Raw genomic sequence first — 15,841 nt, forward strand, 5'->3', positions numbered from 1 at the left:
GGGTAGATTTGCATGAAATGAAATGTAAAGTGTATATTTTCCACTCTACCGTGAACAGGGACGTTACTAACAAAATTTGCCCGCATGGTGGGAGGACCCCACAACCAAATCACGCTTAGGGCCCCCAAAAAGCTAGAGCCGGCCCTTGACACCATTTTGAAAGTATCTTTAAAAGTGGCGTTCAGATCAGTGGCAAACAGGGACTGACACAGGGAGAGACGGTTAGGTTGTGTGAATATCTATCTCTTGGGTGAAGTGTTATTTGAATATGCCGCCCACTTTGAGAACAGGCCAATTGGCAGATCCGCGAGACACACTGCTTTGTGTCCGATGCTTTCAGGCTGGTATTGCTCCATGTTGGGGGTTGTTAATGTCACATTACTGGCCAGACATGAAAGGGCATCTGATTTAATCGTAAAGGGAGGGTGAGAGAGACACAGATCAGGCTTGACTTAGCACTGAGGCTTTTGGCCCTTAGCCCAAATAAGTCATATCCCGCTAGCCTGCCACACTGCGGGATGTCCATCTTGTTTAAGGGGGGGGGGCTCCATAGCCGCATGTCACCTTGTTTGAGTCAGCCAGCGCGTGCCGTGCTTCACACATGTATGATACAATGGGTCAACAAAGTAATGGTGAATACCCTGTTGAGCAGTGGTGGTTGGTGTCGTTTAAGAAAAGGGAGGATGATTATTTATTTATGAGCATGGCCTTATTTCTATTACAGCATATTGGTTGACTGTCATTCATATTCCATTCACCCAGTTCAATGTAACATCGACAGGTTTAGGCTACTACATAATACTCACATTTTCTCTATACCCATCATGAGGTTGCTACAACCTAGCCTATAAATGAAAGTTTACAACGTAGGTGAACAATTCAAGACAAAGATTTGAGGTGACAGACAGTGGCACATGGACAGAAAGAGACACATTCAATACCACCTTACACACTCTTGCCTGCATCTAGTTGATCTAGGGTGTAATCATTAGTCCAGCAGTTTCTAACGAGGACAAATTCTCACTCTCCTTCTTTCACTTTTTCCCTTCACTTGTGGACTTCAATGCACAACACATCAGCTGTGTGTGACCAGGCAAAAAAAACTTTCTAAGTCAAACCTTCATATTATAACCTCTACCCACAGCCTACATTGTTGTCACCATATTAGCTAAAGTAACATCATAGTCAACATAGCTAATAGACCTAACGCGTTAGGATACCCGCTACAATCATGCAGTACAGTGTAACATTACAGTCAGTAAGCAGTTTAGCAGTTACACCCCTGGCGGGCCCCGGTGACGATAAATGAATGAAACCAAAAGTTTACCTTGACTTGGAAGATTTCAAGTGTTGGATAGTCATATCCAGCTAGCTAACATGGCATCCCTCTGTTTGAGCAGGGTGTCTGAGTATGCTAAACTAGCTAGCCGCATTTGCTAGCTAACTAAGTGAAGTGAAAGTGAAAAAAATTAAAATAATCTCTCTCTCTCTCTCACTCTCTTGCTCTTCCTTAATTTTTTTATGAATTAATTTGATCAAATCTGTACAATTATTGTCTTTCTCTCTCTGAGTCAACCGCAGTGCTAGCTACACTACATGACTAAAAGTATGTGGACACCTGCTAGTCGAACATCTCATTCCAAAATCATGTGTATTAATATGGAGTTGGTACCCCTTTTGCTGCTATAACAGCCTGCTCTCTTCTGGGAAGGCTTTCCACTAAATGTTGGAACATTGCTGCGGGAACTTGCTTCCATTCAGCCACAAGAGCATTTGTGAGATCAGGCACTGAAGTTTGGCGATTATGCCTGGCTAGCAGTCAGTGTTCCAATTCATCCCAAAGGTGTTTGATGGGGTTGAGGTCAGGGCGCTGTGAAGGCCAGTCAAGTTCTTTCCACACCGATCTCAACAAACCATTTCTGTATAGACCTCGTTTTGTGCATGGGGGCATTGTCATGCTGAAACAGGAAAGAGCCTTCCCCAAACTGTTACCACAAAGTTGGAGGCACAGAATCATCTAGAACGTCATTGTATGCTGTAGCGTTAAGATTTATCTTCACTGGAACTAAGGAGCCTAGCCCGAACCCTGAAAAACAGCCCCAGACCATTATTCCTCCTCCACCAAACTTTACAGTTGGCACTATGCATTGGGGCAGGTAGCATTCTCCTGGCATCCGCTAAACCCAGATCCGTTGGACTGCCAGATGGTGAAGCGTGATTCATCACTCCAGAGAACACATTTCCAGTGCTTCAGTGGCTGCGAGGTTTACACCATCCAGCTGACGCTTGGCAATGCGTTTGGTGATCTTAGGCTTATGTGCAGCTGGTCAGACGTGGAAACCCATTTCATGAAGCTCCTGACGAACAGTTTTTGTGCTGACTTTGCTTCCAGAGGCAGATTGGAAATCACTAGTGAGTGCTGCAACAGACGATTTTTATTCGCTACGCTCTTTAGCATTCTGCGGTCCCATTTTGTGAGCTTGTGTGGCCTACTACTTCGTGGCTGACCAGTTGTTGCTCCTAGATGTTTCCACTTCACAATAGCAGCACTTACAGTTGAGCTCTTCAGTAAGGACATTCTACTGCCATTGTTTGTCTATGGAGATTGCATGTCTGTGTGCTCTAGTTTATACACCTGTCAGCAACGGGTTTGTCTTAAATAGCCAAATCCACTAATTTGAAAGGGTGTCCACATACATTGCAAAACAGTGTGCTTTAATAAATTATTTGGTGACATGTGAATATAGTTTGTATAGTTCTTTCTAAAAAGATGAACTTTTTTAATGTTTCACAATTTTTTCATGAAATTCACTGTGGAAGATGGTCCTCCCCTTCCTCCTCTGAGGAGCCTCCACTGCTGTTGACATGTAGAGTAAATGTGAGTTATTGATTATTTATGACATGCTCAGGTATGACCTTAAAATATCATACCTAGGGTTGTTTAATAACATATGACGATCCATACCGTAATGGTCCAACTTCTGCATAAACCTTTAATAACAAATCATGCTTGGGCCATCTCTAAGCTTCAATAAACTTAGAGACTAGTAATAATTTTGGAACTCGATATACAGTGTTTTACCCTTCACTGCACTCACTGCTGCAGTAGCAGCAAATATCCTGACTTCTGTCAGTCCTGATATAATGCTCCCTGGTTGGGAGACAAACTCACAGACACAAGTTGGTGTACGTCTGTAGAGTCACCACAGAGTAAAGTTAGATTGTGTTTGACAACCCTATGTGCTGGGGACATTTGCTCTGTCTCTGTCTGCACAGACCTGCCACCACCATTTTCTAAGAGCCTCTCTCTCTCTCTCTCTCTCTCTCTCTCTCTCTCCTTTGACGCGAGGTGCTGTTAGTGATACAGCAGCTGCATTTGACTAATATCCCCAAAAGGAGGGATTTGGGACCACTAAATTGCATTCCTCTGTAAAAGAGATACATTTTAAAATGTTGTTTACTATAATCTGTTCCTTGCCAGTGTGGTGAATATTGAATGTGTTTATGCATAGAGAGTGAGACAGAGCCTGTTATTGGAGTCGGTGTTGCCCTCACCGTGTTAAATGGATCTGACTAAACCTGTCCCTCTCTGGCGTGTCCCAGATGGCACCCTATTCTCTACGGGCCCTTGTCAAAAGTAATACACTTCATAGAGAATAGGGTGCCATTTGGGAACCTTTTAGGCACATAATGTACCTAAATGAAATCCTGTTTAACTCCCTTTCTGAATATGAATTAGCATCCAACAAATATGAAGCTGAATGAAAACAACAAATGCTTTATTTGCTAATGCATCTTCAATATTTAGAGCACTTATTTGACATATAAGTGATAGGTCTATCACTGGAAAAATGTATGGTTCAGCTGGAGGGTATAAAGGAAACAGTCTGTGGTTGAGTCGTGACAACCTGAGCTCTCAGTGTATTAGGACCCTGGCTGTGTCCTAAATGGCTCCCAATTCCCCATGGGCCCTGGTCAGAAGTAGTGCACTATATAGGTTATAAGGTGTCATTTGGGATGCAGCATCATGCCCTCTTCCCGAAAGCCCTATTTCCCCAGAAACCTCTGTTCTGTAATATTGAAGTCTGACTACCTGAAGGGACAATGAGCCCACACTCTTTTTCAAGCCTCTTCAAAAGGAGAGAGTCTAGAGGAAATGAGTGTGGCACTATGCTACCTCGCCATCCGAACCAAGCATCTTGTCAAGTTCTCTAGTTCAAAAAAAGACACCGGGGTTCTCCCATATTCTGTTACAATACCTTTCCCTCGGAAGTTAAAAGTCTTCTTGGTAACCTTCTGTTTGAGATACAGCTTCATCATCCCTCAAGGAGAATTTCACCTGGCACATTGCACGCTTGTTTGAAAGTCTGTTTTATTTCAAAATCAATGTCCAATTCTATTCTTTAGTGTTGTGCCATGCATGGGTGAATAGATCAGTACATCAGAGCTCTTTTGCACATGTTCTAAAATATACTTGTTTCCCTTTTGGGATTAGGCAGACAAAACACGAAGGAAGTGCTCGATTATACCTCCCTCTGATGGTACAGAGTATGAGAAATTCCCAAACTTTTGAAAATTGCTTCATTGTGAGGTAGAATAATCCTATTGCCGTATCACTTCCTTTCCGCCCAGAAGGAAAAAAGGACATCACTGCAGTATGTGGAACGACTTGTACTAACTTCTATATCGCCTAAGAACTGTCATTTCTTTCCTAGATAAGATAATGAGATTTCTCTAGAGTAAACCACAGTGAACAGCTTGAGAGATGTGATGTGCTTTGACAAGGCAATTTTTTTCTCAGGCTGTGGGGCATTGTAGACCTGAATGACAGTCTAAACTGAACTTATCTCAGTGCATCCTCTCTGGGCTCATTGTAACCCAGGACAGGTGTGTTTCTCCGCCCCCCCGCGGGTAAGAGAGCGCAGGCCGCCGCATCAGACAGAGAGAGATGAATCATCGGGAGACTGGGCCTGTCTGACGTGTGGATGTTGTCTCAGCGTGTTGTACAGCAGAATTATCGACAAGCTGCTGTTCCGCAGCATCAGTCAAAGTCGAGAGGGATGCAGTATAAGTTTACAGTTTGACAGATGAAAGTTGATTCGGGTTCACTTTTGTATTCTCACATATGTTCGGTAGACAGAGTTAATCAGGCAATGATGTTAGCACAGAAGTACAGTATGGCTCCTGTAATATTCCGCTTGTCTGATCCTGAGACAATGAGGCATGAAAGTTTACATCTCTGCTCCGGAACACTGTAAAGCAGCACTTGTAAAATATTTATGAATTTCAGCTCCTGGACCGTGGTTTTGATGTGATAAGATGTACCTTTGTATGCCTCAAGGATATTCAAATACTTTTGGGTCAGGCATTTGCTATTAGTGTCAACTGAGATTAGAGAGTTTCTTTGTGAGGTGGAAATGGATGACTTAGAACTAACACTATTTTAAATAGAATATCTGAGTGGAGAATATATGAATAGGGATTGACCCTTGACCCTTGACCATTGACCTGTTGGCCATTGATTATGAGTGTCATATAATTAATATAATGTCAGATTATTGGTTTCCAGGGTCATTTTCCAATTCCCAGTCTCATTCACAGCATCTTTCACGGTTCTCTGGTAATATGAGAAAACATGTCAGAGTGAGAGCATCTGTGGACGCCATGCTGCGCTCTCTGAGAATATTCAGCTTCTCATCCACAACCTACGTGATAAAAAGAGAGACAGAAATTGAGATAGAGAGGAGGCAGTTGTTTCAAAACTCTAAGCACATTAATATATATATATATATTTTACCAGGCAAATTGACTAAGAACCCATTCTCATTTACAGAAACAACCTGATGAATAGTTACAGGGATGAATGAGACAATTGTTAACTGGGGATGATTAGGTGGCCATGATGGTACGAAGGCCAGATTGGAATTTAGCCAGGACACTGGGGTTAACACCCCTACTCTTACAATAAGTGCCATGGGATCTTTAGTGACCACAGAGAGTCAGGACACCCATTGAATGTCCCATCTGAAAAACAGCACCCTAACACAGGGCAATGTCCCCAATCACTGCCCTGGGATATATTTTTTTTTAGGCCTGAGGGGGCCTTCTACTGGCCCTCCAACACCACTTCCAGCACTTCCAACTGAACAGGACCAACCCTGCTGATCTTCAGAAGCAAGCAGTGGGATGCAGGGTGGTATGCTGCTAGCATTGACTAAGTAAACACAAAATCATAGTCACTTTTTTACCAAATTTACTCAGTGTTTCATCGAGAAATATGTATCACATTGTAATGCATGTTCATATAAAGTATGTACCTTTCACAATGCAATGCTCACATTACTTTTAATATGATTATCTTCTCTTTTGTTAAAATAAATGTTACTATCACTTAATGTGACAGCTACTAAATGACCACTTAAACATTTGGTAAACCTTTGGATTTTCCATGGAAAATGGTTTGTTTACTACAGATTTTGAAAACTACGTAATGAAAATGTGTTTCTGTAAAGTAGAAAAATAAAATGTATGATATATACTCAAATGTTCTGCTATGATGATGACTATTTTGATTTTACTTCACAGTAAGTTTATAACAAATCTGATGTTAACACGATCAGAGTTGTAGTCCTTCTAACAAATCAAATTTGATTGGTCATGTACACAAATGATCAGATGTTAGAGCAGGTGCTGTGAAATTCTAGTGTTTCCAGCCCCTACAGTTCACACTGCTTTACTAACATTGCATTGGCAAACACAGTGCTGTAATATGCCATTTACATAGCAAACACATATCCTCGGTGACAACAGTCCACACATTTTGGTATGTGACCCCAGTGGGAATTGAACCCACAACTCTGGTGTTGCTAGTGCCTTATGAACTGAGGCACATACAGTACCACTACAAAACAGAAGTACGAAACAATACTGTAAAATACAATACACGATTACAGTACATGTGGAAGGAATACAACATTCCTTCCGTGGCCTCCAACTGCTCTTAAACACTAGTTAAACTAAATGCATGCATTTCAACCATTCGCTGCCTGCACCCTCCCGCCCGACTAGCATCACTACTCTGGACGGTTCTGACTTAGATTATGTGGACAACTACAAATACCTAGGGGTCTAGCTAGACTGCAACTCTCCTTCCAGACTCATATTAAACATCTCCAATCCAAAAATAAATCTGCCAAACATACCCTTATAAAATTGATTATCCTACCGATCCTCGACTTCGGCGATGTCATTTACAAAATAGCCTCCAACACTCTACTCAGCAAACTGGATGCAGTCTATCAAAGTGCCATCCTTTTTGTCACCAAAGCCCCATATACCCACCACCACTGCAACCTGTATGCTCTCGTCAGCTAGCCCTCGCTACATATTCGTCGCCAGACCCACTGGCTCCAGGTCATCTATAAGTCTTTGCTAGGTAAAGCTCCGCCTTATCTCAGCTTACTGGTCACCATAACAACACCCACACGTAGCACGCGCTCCAGCAGGTATATCTCACTGGTCATCCCCAAAGCCAACAACTCCTTTGGCTGCCTTTCCTTCCAGTTCTCTGCTGCCAATGACTGGAACGAATTGCAAAAATCGCTGAAGTTGGAGACTTATATCTCCCTCACTAACTTTAAGCATCAGCTATCTGAGCAGTTTACCGATCACTGCAGCTGTGCACAGCCCATCTGTAAATAGCCCATCCAATCTACCTTCCTCATCCTCATATTGTTTTTATTTACCTTTCTGCTCTTTTGCACAGCAGTATTTCTACTTGTACATCATCATCTGCTCATCTATCACTCCACTTAATTTGCTAAATTGGAATTACTTTGCTACTATGGCCTATTTATTGCCTTACTTCCTCACGCCATTTGCACACACTGTTTATAGACTTTTTCTATTGTGTTATTGACTGTACATTTGTTGATTCCATGTGTAACTCTGTGTTGTTTGTGTCACACTGCTTTGCCATTTCTTGGCCAGGTCGCAGTTGTAAATGAGAACTTGTTCTCAACTGGCCTACCTGGTTAAATAAAGGTTAAATAAAAAAAGGTATTATTACCCATGAGCTCACCACCCTCCTCCAGGCCATGGATGAGGCATACAATGATTTCAATCCAGACTTATATCATGCTTTGATTCACCATGCCAAAATGATTTTCTCCGGGTGCATGAACAATTAATATATTTACTGCAATGTCGATGAGAATGTATAGCCAAATGCTCAAGACAGTTTCTTTAATATCTTTAATTTGATCACGTTGTGAAAGATTTCACACCGGATCACACCTTTGATTACACATGGAATAGAAATTATGGAAATCGATTGTTCAGTCAATTCTATTAATGGTAGAGCAAGTGTATTGCCTAATGTGAAAACAGTATAATAGCATAGTAAATTTAAAAGGCAATTTTGAAACATGTAAATGACTTTTTTCTCCTATTCGACTAACTGGTTGCTAAAATTAGTAAATTGAGAAGATATGATTATGTTGTGTTTTGGTGATTAAACCAAAATGGGTGACTTAGAACCACCACTATTTTAAATAGACTATTTGAGTGGGGAATATATAAATAGGGATTGACCCTTGACCCTTGACCTTTGACCATTGGCCATTGATTATGAGTGTCATAATTCATATGATGTCAGATTATTGGCTTCCAGGGTCATTTTCCAACTCATAACATTTCATTCCCAGTCTCATTCTCAGCTTCTTTCACACTTCGCTGGTAATGTGAGAAAAAGTAATAGCATCTGTGGACGGCATGCTGAGCTCTCTGAGAATATGCCATTTCTCATCCACAACCTGAGAAAGAGAGAGAGAGAGAGAGATGGAGAGAACGAGGATAAGAGACACCAATGGAGTATGGTAATTGAGGTAGTTTAGGGAGAGAGGGACACAGAAGAGATGCACTGACACAGAAGACACATGGATAAAAAGTGTGAAAAAGAGAGAATGTAAGACAAAAGGGCACATACATAGAGGTTTGTTTATGACTGTTTAGTTGTATAGTGTTGGACAGAGTGATATCCGCTAATGACAGATCCGAAATGCAATGTAGAAGGCTGTTGGGTACATCTTAAACTATTTAGTTGCAAACATTTGCTGCTCATTTAGTGGACTTACTATAAAAATAAAAATAAATCTCACCTTTGTTTATTATCTATTTCACTTGCCAATAAACCCTTTGAATGGATTTGAATATAAGAGAGAAAGAGAGAGAGAGAAAAAAAATAGTGTAGAGATTGATATTACCACAGAGACCAATACATCTTTTGTTTGTTCTTGGTGGCCAGATTTGTGTAGAGTAAAAGATAAGACACATTTCTCTCTCTTTCTCTCTCGCTCTCTACTTGTGTGTTCTGGCTGTGGAGTATCAAAGCCTGATCTACCATCCTGGCACCACCATCCCAGATCACATAGACCCACATCACTCAATGGGTCAGGCCTGGTCTGCTGTATGTTTCATATCTTATCTGTTTTGGAGTAAACACAGATCTAGCTGTGATGTTTGAGCAAAAGCACTCTCCTGTATGACTCAGCTATTGTCCAGAAAGCCAATCAATACTGGTTGGTCTATGGCAAGCCAAGCTCTCCAATTGCTCCCTGCTGAGACATACTACCCAGCTAGCACATAACGTTCTGAGAACCATATGTTTCGTAGAGCTTGGTGAAAGTGTGTTGTCCTATGGTTATTTTGCATAAAACATTCCTCCAATGTTCGGCGAATGGTGCAGGATACTCAGCTAGCACATACTGTTCTGAAAACCATATGTTTCTTAGGTGTGAATTTCAGTACTTCAGCATAACATTTCCTACAGATTACCTTGTGGTTCTATTTAAAGTCATGTTCTCAGGCCATTAAGAGAACTTTCCATAAAAAAGCAACAAAACATTAGTAACGTTCGAAGAACTTGATAAGAATGTTATTTTAAAACATATGCATTACGTTCTCAGTATCAACAAAACTCTCTCTATCCTCTATCTTGTTAAGTGTGTTCAGGTGAGTTGACTGCACCCACTAAATGGTCACACCCGATTTTAATGAAATGGGGTCTGTTTGAATAGATTAAAATTAACACGTTTGTATGAGTTAAAAAAAAACATGTCATGTTAGCTTCATCGTGGTACCACAGTGGACTAATTCCATGATTAGAAAACAGAAGATAATAGGTTTGAATCTCATAATAAAACAAATTATGTGTTTGCATAATTAATGCCTAAGCAAATTAATTTGTGTGTCCTATCTGTGCTTGGAGTTCAAAACAGTTAATCCAAACTATTGCTAGCAGTGTTAATAAAAGTCTTATTGAAACATGTTCTCAGAACCTATAATTTAATAATAATAATACAGTTTTTCTCAATTGCTAAAACACAATTTCTGAATCCTTGCTCCATTTCCTGAAAACATTCCACACAAAACCTCGTCTTCAAGCACTCTTTGCATAACCTCTGACTCCTCTCGCAAAATGAAACATTCGCCTCAAAACTGTTTTACCTGTGTTCAAAATCAAACACTGCTCTCAAATCATAAACGAAGTGATCAAAATGATATACACTCTCAAGCAGTCAGTAAACAATACACCGAAAAATAGAAAACACATTGTTCAAAACATACAATTCTCAGGGAGAAGTACATTTTTAATCTAAAAAAAATTAATATTTTTCCGTCATTGTCTTTTGATGAACAAAAACATGTTCTATCATAGTAGCTCAAAATTTATCAGAAATTACTACTCTGCTTTGCTCTTTGCAATTTTGTGTTTTGTTCTTCCTCCTCCTTGTACCCCTATTTTTACAGTACTGTACCCTGCATCTCACAATCTTGTCCTTTGTCTCTGTGATACTGCAATTCTTGTTCTTTGTTGATATGAACCTGCAACCAGTCAAAATCTATTGAGCAGTCAGTACTGTTAATAAATGGAAAGCACAATGTTCAGGGCCATATAATGAATCCATTGTACAGTATACAGCCTACAATGCACTGTACTACAGTATCCATTCTCAGACTTTCTCCTTCCCACCTTCAACAACCTGTTTTCTCTCTGAACTGGCTTATATTGGTTGTGTCGCATCATTTGAAACAGGTTAAATCAATTTTGAGTGGTTGAGTTCAATCAATGACATATGTTATCTATTTGTATTTGATTGTTGCCACTTGTGTTTACCAGTATGGATGACATGTGCATTAGAGTGCAGAATGTGTTTTGAGAATGAGAATGTGTTTAGAGTTTTGCTGAAAAGTCTAAGTGAGATCTGCAAATGGTGTTTTACCATGTGAAATGGTTTAAGATATTGACAACAGACTGTGTTTTACCATGTGAAATGGCTTAAGGTATTGACAACAGACTGTGTTTTACCATGTGAAATGGCTTAAGGTATTGACAACAGACTGTGTTTTAACATGTGAAATGGCTTAAGGTATTGACAACAGACTGTGTTTTACCATGTGAAATGGCTTAAGGTATTGACAACAGACTGTGTTTTACCATGTGAAATGGCTTAAGGTATTGACAACAGACTGCATAATTAGCTAAATGAGTCCAGGCAACTGAGAACTTTGTTCAGCCAATGGGTTTTAGCGATTGAGAAAAACTGTAATAACCTATAGTTTACGTTAATAAAACCTCCCAGGAAAACCTTCAGGGAACCATAGTAAAAGGTTCTCAGAATCACCCTGCAACTTAAAATTGCGGGGTGGACAGGCTATATTTTCACTTCCGTTCTCAGAATGATTAAAAAACATTCCGTTTTACCGGTCAGGAAACTTCTGGCTTTGTTTCCAGAACCAATGGAAAACCAAAAACTTACGGTCCCACACAATTTCCAAGGAACCACATGTGCTAGCTGGGTAGTATGTTTACCCAGCATCCCCTTTAGCAAAGGGAGAAAACCGCTCTGTAAACCGCCAGCTAAAGCACTCCTTTTCACCGGTGCTCCATCCCAAATGACACTCAAATCAAATTGTATTGATCACATACACGTGATTAGCAGATGTTATTGTGGGTGTAGCGAAATGCTTGTGCTTCTAGCTCTGACAGTGCAGTAATATCTAACAAGTAATATCTAACAAATTACACAACATATATAATACACAAATCTAAGTAGGAATGAATTAAGACAATTACTGTTTTTTACAATCACTTTGGCACTAATTTCAGAACCTTATTATTATTTTTCAAAACTCTAGACACAAAACTCAAAACGGTCATCACTTGTAACACAGGCTGTCCAATGTTCAAAACACTGTACTTTAGGTACACCTATCTAGTAGTGGGTAGGACCCCCTTTTGCCTCCACAACAGCCTGAATTATTCACGGTGTTGTACGTTAAGAGATGCCATTCTGCACACCACTGTTTTAAACAGCTGTTATTTGAGCATTTGTGGCCTTTCTGTTCGCTTGAATGAGTCTGGACAGTCTCCTCTGACCTCTCTCATTAACAAGCTGTTTTTGCCCACTGAAATGTTGCTCACTGAATGTGTTTTGTTTATCGCACCATTCTCTGTAAACTCTAGAGACTGTAGTGTGTAAAAATCCCAGGAGGGCAGCTGTTTCTGAGATGCTGGAATCACCATGTGTGGCATCAACAATCATACCACGGTCAAAGTTGCTTGGATTACTCATCTTGCCTGTTCTAATGTTTGGTCTAACAACATCTAAAGCTCTCTACTCTATATGCTCTATATATTGAGTTGCAGGCAGCCACAGGATTCGCTGTTCGAATGTAACCTTCCTTGATGGGCTAAATCAGGTCTGTAGAGCTGATGGTGTGACCTATGTCATTGTGTGGGATAATGTAATGTTCCACCATGCTCAGAATGGTGCAAGCATGGTTTCAGGGCCAACCACAATTTACCACCCTGTACTTACCCCCATACTCTCCTTTCCTAAAACCCGATTGAGGAATATTTCTCCACATGGAGGTGGAAGGTGTCATGTCTTGTTATGTCTGTTCCTGTCCTTTCTCTTCACTCTGTCTCTCTCTGCTGGTCTTTTTAGGTTACCTTCTCTGTCTCTCATTCTTCAGCTGTTCTACATCTCCCCTAACTAGCTCATTCACTCTTTCCCACCTGTTCTCTCTTCCCCCTCTGATTAGGTCTCTATTTCTCTCTCTGTTCCTGCTACTTTCAGTGTCTGATTCTTGTTTGTGTTTTTGATGCCAGAAGCAAGCTGTCGTCTCGTTTGCTTCCACCTTGTCCTATCCTGTCGGAGTCTGCCTGGCAGGTGCATCCTGCATTATACTAACGTTCTTTTTGTTCCATTGACAACGTTGGAAGAGGATTTATGCCATTCCTGTTTTTCATTAAAGAACTCTGTTTTCTGTTAAAACCGCTTTTGGGTCTTCACTCAAGTACATAACAGAAGAATCAGACCAAGAATGGACCCAGCGGCTCCGGACCCTTTTCACTCCGCCGTCGAGATCCAGGGAGCGATGCTAGGCAGACACGAGGAGGAATTGTCTGCTGCTCGACATGCTGTTGAGACCCTGGCCGTCCAAGTCTCCGACCTCACAAGACAGGTTCACCAACTCCACCTCGATCCACCGCCCACTTCCAGGGTTTCCGAGTCTCCGGAGCCCAGGATCAACAACCCGCCGTGTTACTCTGGGAGCCCACTGAGTGCCGCTCATTCCTCACTCAGTGTGATGTGGTGTTCTCTCTCCAGCCCAACACTTACTCCAGGAGCGCAGCCCGCATCGCCTACGTCATTTCTCTCCTTACCGGACGGGCGCGTGAGTGGGGCACGGCAATCTGGGAGGCGAGGGCTGAGTGTATTAACCAGTATCAGGACTTTAAGGAGGAGATGATACGGGTTTTTGACCGTTCTGTTTTTGGGGAGGAGGCTTCCAGGGCCCTGTCTTCCCTATGTCAGGGGAATCGATCCATAACGGATTATTCTATTGAGTTTCGCACTCTCGCTGCCTCTAGTGACTGGAACGAGCCGGCTTTGCTCGCTCGTTTTCTGGAGGGTCTCCTCGTCGAGGTTAAGGATGAGATCCTCTCCCGGGAAGTTCCTTCCAGTCTGGACTCCTTAATAGCTCTCGCTATTCGCATAGAGCGACGGTTTGATCTTCGTCGCCGAGCTCGTGGAAAGGAGCTCGCGTTCTCCGTTGCTCCCCTCTCCACATCACTGCCACCTGCCGCATCACTGCCACCCTCCTCCGCCGGCTCGGATGCTGAGCCTATGCAGCTGGGGGGTATCCGCATCTCGGCCAAGGAGAAGGAACGGAGAATCACCAATCGCCTCTGTCTCTACTGCGGCTCCGCTGGTCATTTTGCCACCTCATGTCCAGTAAAAGCCAGAGCTCTTCAGTAAGAGGAGGGCTACTGGTGAGCGCAACTACTCAGGCCTCTCCTTCTGGATCACGCACTACCTTTCCGGTCCATCTCCGCTGGCCCGGTTCATCTGCTTCCTGCAGTGCCTTGATAGACTCTGGGGCGGAGGGCTGTTTTATGGACGAGACCTGGGCTCGGGAACATGACATTCCTCTCAGACAGTTAGGGGAGCCCACGGCCTTGTTCGCTTTAGATGGTAGTTCTCTCCCCAAGATTCAGCGTGAGTCGCTGCCTTTAACCCTCACTGTCTCTGGTAATCATAGCGAAACCATTTCTTTTTTAATTTTTCGTTCACCTTTTACACCTGTTGTTTTGGGTCATCCCTGGCTAGTGCGCCATAACCCTTCTATTAATTGGTCTAGTAATACTATCCTATCCTGGAATGTTTCTTGTCATGTGACCTGTTTAATGTCTGCTATCCCTCCTGTTTCCTCTGTCTCTTCTTCACAGGAGGAGCCTGGCGATTTGACAGGGGTGCCGGAGGAGTATCACGATCTGCGCACGGTGTTCAGTCGTTCCAAGGCCACTTCTCTCCCTCCACACCGGTCGTATGACTGTAGTATTGATCTCCTTCCGGGAACTACTCCCCCCCGGGGTAGATTATACTCTCTGTCGGCTCCCGAACGTAAGGCTCTCGAGGATTATTTGTCGGTTTCGCTCGACGCCGGTACCATAGTCTCCTCCTCCTCTCCCGCCGGAGCGGGGTTTTTTTTGTTCAGAAGAAGGACGGGTCCCTGCGCCCATGCGTGGATTATCGAGGGCTGAATGACATAACAGTTAAGAATCGTTATCCGCTTCCTCTTATGTCTTCAGCCTTCGAGATCCTGCAGGGAGCCAGGTTTTTCACCAAATTGGACCTTCGTAACGCCTACCATCTCGTGCGCATCAGGGAGGGGGACGAGTGGAAGACGGCGTTTAACACTCCGTTAGGGCACTTTGAATACCGGGTTCTTCCTTTCGGCCTCGTTAACGCTCCAGCTGTCTTTCAGGCACTAGTTAACGACGTCCTGAGAGACATGCTGAACATTTTTGTTTTCGTTTACATGGACGATATCCTGATTTTTTCACCGTCTCTCTCGATTCATGTTCAGCACGTGCGACGCGTCCTCCAGCGCCTTTTGGAGAACTGTCTTTATGTGAAGGCTGAGAAGTGCACTTTTCATGCCGCCTCTGTCCCTTTTCTCGGTTCCGTTATTTCCGCTGAGGGCATTAAGATGGATCCCGCTAAGGTCCAGGCTGTCATTGATTGGCCCGTTCCTAAGTCACGCGTCGAGCTGCAGCGCTTTCTGGGCTTCGCTAATTTCTATCGTCGTTTCATCCGTAATTTCGGTCAGGTGGCAGCTCCCCTCACAGCCCTTACTTCTGTTAAGACGTGCTTTAAGTGGTCCGTTTCCGCCCAGGGAGCTTTTGATCTTCTTAAGAATCGTTTTACTTCCGCACCTATTCTTGTTACACCTGACATCTCTAGTCAGTTTGTTGTTGAGGTTGACGCGT

Source organism: Oncorhynchus masou, chromosome 15, assembly GCF_036934945.1.
Source record: "Oncorhynchus masou masou isolate Uvic2021 chromosome 15, UVic_Omas_1.1, whole genome shotgun sequence".
NCBI lineage: Eukaryota > Metazoa > Chordata > Actinopteri > Salmoniformes > Salmonidae > Oncorhynchus > Oncorhynchus masou.